A 5,000-nucleotide genomic window follows, 5' to 3' on the forward strand; every position below is an offset into this window, starting at 1 on the left:
AAACTCTGTCGACTGCAGTAAAACACTGACTGTGGAGTAGTACCTCATACAAATACATAGTATGAATACTTTACACTGTGGTACTGCTACAGAGTGAACTGAACTCACGTGTGATCTATCAGAGGCAGTCGAGTAGTGAGAGGATTCAGCGTAAATACATGAATGAAATGTGTGCTTGTGTGTCTTTGTGTGACATCCTGACAGTGGAGAAGCATCCTACAGATCAGGTTAAACCTACCAACCCCCCCAACACACACACACACCCACAATGCCTCACTTCAGCCTTCCTACATCCAGTCTACGGTTCAGCCTCTCCTCTGCTGCTGCATTGTGCACGTGTTCAAGAGGAAACAAGCATTTCTGACAAGTGTGTGTGTGTGTGTGTGTGTGTGTGCGTGTGTGTGTGTGTGTGTGTGTGTGTGTGTGTGTGTGTGTGTTGTTGCAACAGACATAAAGACGTCAGCATGGAGTCAGTGGACTCTGTTGCATAATGAACATCAAGGCAGACGCACTGGACTGGATCCAGAGTGAACTGAGGACCGGCTGCGTTTCATAAAGGAACTCTGTTCATTGTGTGAGAGGCAGCAGAGAGATTCTATTCTCATAGAATACAGTTCACAGCAACCACGTCATGTTAAAGAAACCGCTTCATCAGAAACATTTGGTTGCAGAGAAGAGATGAACCGTAATAAGTGCGAGTGGTTTCAGTCTCGGGACAAACATCCGGCTCCTGAACACTCCTGGTTTCCAGTCGCAGTAATTAACACGATTCATCGCTCATTCATTCTGCTTACGGAGGAAATATTCTCATGACAGTAATTGCTGCATTGCACAAACACACTCACAGCTATTAACACCCACAGTGTTCATGCAACAGTGAGCTTCATGTGCTGCTTTGTTCCACAACAAGAATCCAAATCCATCTGCAGCTACACACGAAGGAAAGGCTGCTTTGAGACGTTATATATTATATATATATATATATACGTATATATATATACGTATATATATATATATATACATAATTAAACAAATATGTGACGTGTTAACCAATGAGCTTTAAATGTGCTGGGAGGTAGATTTTGTTTGGGTCTTTATGCTAAGCTAAGCTAACCGGCACGAGAGTGTCAATCATGTCATCTGTTCATCAGCATGAAAGTGAATAAGCGTGTTTCCCAAAACGTTGAAGTTGGTGATCTACATACTGAAATGTTCCACTTCTTTCATATCTTCTGCCGGAGAACAAACAGACGTTCTCTCTCCACCCACAGCTCCAACACTCCGACAGACCGGCCTCCATGACGCGGCGCTGGTTAGCAGCTAAAGGTTGCAGCTCATGCCTCAGAGTGAGAGACTCCAGCGTCGTCAAAAGACAATTTGTTCTCTGTGACAACAGAGAAAAGGCCAAAAATGAAAGGTCGAAATTAAAATGAACCAAACAGAAGATGTGTTGTCGGGACGCCGGACTCAGAAGTTACAAACCTCAGAAGTTATAAAGCTACACTTTATACAGTACAAGAGAGTCACTGTCACCATCAGACCTCCATCAGCACAGAGACCATCAGAGAGGAGATGGTCTGTTTCTATAGAGCTGTTCTTGATGCTCGTCATCGGAGTCACCGGGTCAGATTCTGGTGAAACCAGATGAACTCATGCAGGTTCACCAGAACCTCCTTCAGCTCAGCTCTCGTCACCAAGTTATTGTTTTATCACCCAGGGAACAGGAAGTGACCACATCTGGACTGAGGAGGAGTGACGTAGAGACCTGTCAATCACTGTGTAGCCCCGCCCTGACGGAGCCGCTGACAGATAACGGAACAGAACAAAGAAATGGAAGCAAACTGAAGACCGAACTAAGTGAGGCTGAACACAAACACCGAGGCCGGAGACGACTGAGTCACGAGCTGCTCTGTGGAAACACTTTGTGCTGAAGCGGTGTGAATATGATCAGAATATTGAAACCACGAAGAGAGAATCACGTCACCTGCAGGATTGTTGTTGGTGCAGGTTGAGAGCTCCTCCTCCTCCTGCAGAGGACCAACGTCCTCCTTTACTCCACAGATGCTTCATGTGTGATGTGACTCTGACTGAAGAACCGCTGCAGCGTTTGATCGTGTGACGTTCCAACATGTTCTAGCAGCTCACACACATTTCATTCAACTCACTCAAAACTGAATGCAAAGTCTGCGTTAAATATGATAATAAACTATTCATCATCACACTGAAGCTGATGATAGTTGCATTTAATCACCGACATTTCTCTTTATTTTTGAATCATTTAGTCTCAAAGCTCGGAGGATGTTTGTCTTCCATGCACACAAACACACGACTACTGCTACATGCTACATGCTAACTTCATGCTGCTGTAGCCGTCATGTGTGATGTATCATCACGCTCCAGCTTGTTGTTGACCTGCAGCGGTGCGAAGAGGTCTCGGCTCCTCTGTGACCCAGATGTCACCCTGGGATCCTCCAGAATGAGACCTGGTGACCCGGTTCAAGTCCTGACACACAAACGGAGCAAAACTCTCCGAGTGGGTAAAAACACCTTCTGCTTCTCGATGAAAACTCAGCGTCTTTGATCTGAAACAAAGCAAACATCTTTGTTTTTGGCAAGTTCATCACGTTGGTGCAGACGGAAACATCTCGACTGCTGTTGATGGAGCGCGTGACGGCGTCGAACATCTGCTGGATGAATTATCACGACATATTCAGACACTGAAACCTCAGGTGTGCAGATTGTATCGCAGCACCTGAGACTTCTACTTCTATCAGCAACAACAGATCATCGGCGGCAAAGACTCCGGTTGTGTGTCCGTGCTGATCTTATACTCTGGAGGAGTATTTCTTGTTACTGTAATGATGTAAATGTTTGACATGTCCTCATTGTATTGTCTGTGAGACATGTTGCTGTTAGAAGGTTCATTTGTACGGCGTCTGGATGTCTGAACACATTGACCTATTTGTTCTGGTACAAAGGTCACTTTCCTATCTGAGTAAAACGTAGCAGACACAGATGAGTGATCAGGTAGTTATCTGGGGAAATGTTGAGCGTGTGTGTGTGTGTGTCCACGCTTTTATTTTCTTCTTTCAAACACGTCATTTGTTTCATCATGTTTTCTCTCCCTATATTCACTCTTTTTCCCACATATTCAGGCAAGTCCGATTTTTCACCATCATATCTAACTCTTTAACTCGAACCTTTTTGCCACTCTTCATTCCTTTCCTTTTCATTTCTAAATCCTCTCGTAACATTTTAAGTTCAGCGGAACTTAATGATCCATTTTCTGGAAACCCAAAGTCCCTTCACCAGTACGGGAGGCGTTCCAGACGTGACTCCCCGTGTTTCTGTCGCATTACATCAACCATCGGACCTTCTGGCTCCGGTGATTTTGAATTTTTGCACTTTGCACATTCAGATGCTGCTCGTGTCAGCTGAGTGTTTTCAATATTTCAGTGATGAGATTAAAATCGAAGGATCCAGACGCAGCTGCTCTGATTTAAACCAGATGGCTGTCGCTGCACTCGGTCCTTCATGTTCACGTGTGCTAAACGTGTTCGACTGGCTGCTCTACGCTCACACACCTGCAGAAACCTCAAATAAACTCTGCTATGAATTGTGGGTAATTCCCTCGGGCAAAGCCTGCAGAAGTGCAGACTCACGTGAGTGTTGATAAAGAGCTCAACATGTCAGAGACTCAAACTCTGGAGGATTTGACAGGACGCCATTTACCCACAATTCATAGCAATGTGACGTTAAACCGGAGATGTAAGCAAAGAAGACGTGACTCAGAAATATTAAGGATTAAAAATTAAACATAAAAACACGTGAAACCAGATTATATCTCACAGATTTATTCAGCAAAACGTTTCATCGTGTCATTAACCCTTTCTTTCATATCTTACAGCATTTCGAGGCCTTGCCGTCAGTTAACTCGGCTTCACTGGAACACAAACTCCAGCGTCCTCATGTCAGTCAGTAAAACATGAATATGAGTTTATAACGTTTGGAGCATGAAGACTCCAAAGAAGACCGAGAACCACTGAGGAGAGAGAAACTGGTTTCTTGTCGTCATTTTCACATTTTCAGCTCCAGACTTTGAGGAAGAGTTCCAGAGGACAGATCGTCACATTTAGTTTGTTTCCACAGTTAAAGAGGAACTTGTGAAAAGGAAGAGGTGGTCACAATAAAACACCCAAACGCTTTAGTTTGAACACATTTACACAAACTAATATTAGTTCATCACAAATACAAAACGCAAAAATACCCGTTTGCATTGTCTTCCTTGAAGGAGACACACCTGTAAATCAGTGACGTGTGAAGTCACGTGATGAGCTGAACGGAGATCACCTGTCGTCAGGGAGAAGCCGTTCACTGAATCTGCTTCAAGTGCAGATGCTGTAAGTGTGTGGGCTGAAAATCACACGTGAAGTAACAATATAATAATAAATATAATAAAATATATAAAAGGTCCTTCAGACGCTGCACCGTCGTCAGCGCGCTAGAAGCGGGAGTGTGGCGCCCTCTGCAGGCCCAGCGCAGCAACTACACGTTCAGGAGCTCAGCTCAGGAACGTGCGTTCATGCAACTCATTTAGAGGATTAAAGTTTCAATTTGGCTAAAAACTAAATGAGTTATGGTTTGAGTAGAATACTAGTTTGTCTCCTACAGTCAGTACGAGACAGAAGCTGCGTTACAAACCACATGCTTTATGTATTTTACTTCCAGTACACAGTACCGATACAAAGTACACGCTGTTGCACGAAGTAATCATCCCATCAGGAAGTACTACCTCCTCATGGCACCTCGAACCTGCTGCGCTAAGGATTGTGGGTCAGAACAGCCTGCTGGTATCTTTGGTGTGTTGGACAAAGTGACTCTTCTTCTGCCGTTCTTAGTATTTAAATAGAGCCGAACCGGAGACTCCAGAGAGGCTTCACATCCTCAATGACGCCACAATCACAGGTTCAGTGTCCTCACGGAGCTTCACATCGGATCTT

At 44.4% G+C, this 5,000-nt stretch overlaps 2 protein-coding genes across 2 annotated transcripts in view; one reads left to right on the plus strand and one right to left on the minus strand.

Moving 5' to 3' along the window:
- The window catches only part of LOC306775284 (E3 ubiquitin-protein ligase TRIM39-like), a 193,118-nt gene that overhangs the window by 93,489 nt on the left and 94,629 nt on the right, over positions 1 to 5,000 (plus strand). The gene's annotated exons all lie outside the window — the stretch shown is intronic.
- uqcc1 (ubiquinol-cytochrome c reductase complex assembly factor 1) overlaps positions 3,845 to 5,000 on the minus strand; it is a 19,816-nt gene continuing 18,660 nt past the window's right edge. The window contains exon 9 of the mRNA XM_079265614.1: positions 3,845 to 5,000. This exon is cut by the window's right edge and continues 1,421 nt beyond it. The gene's annotated coding sequence lies outside the window, so the exon portion shown is untranslated.

This window comes from Melanostigma gelatinosum, assembly GCF_949748355.1.
Source record: "Melanostigma gelatinosum genome assembly, chromosome: 3".
Taxonomy (NCBI): Eukaryota; Metazoa; Chordata; class Actinopteri; order Perciformes; family Zoarcidae; genus Melanostigma; species Melanostigma gelatinosum.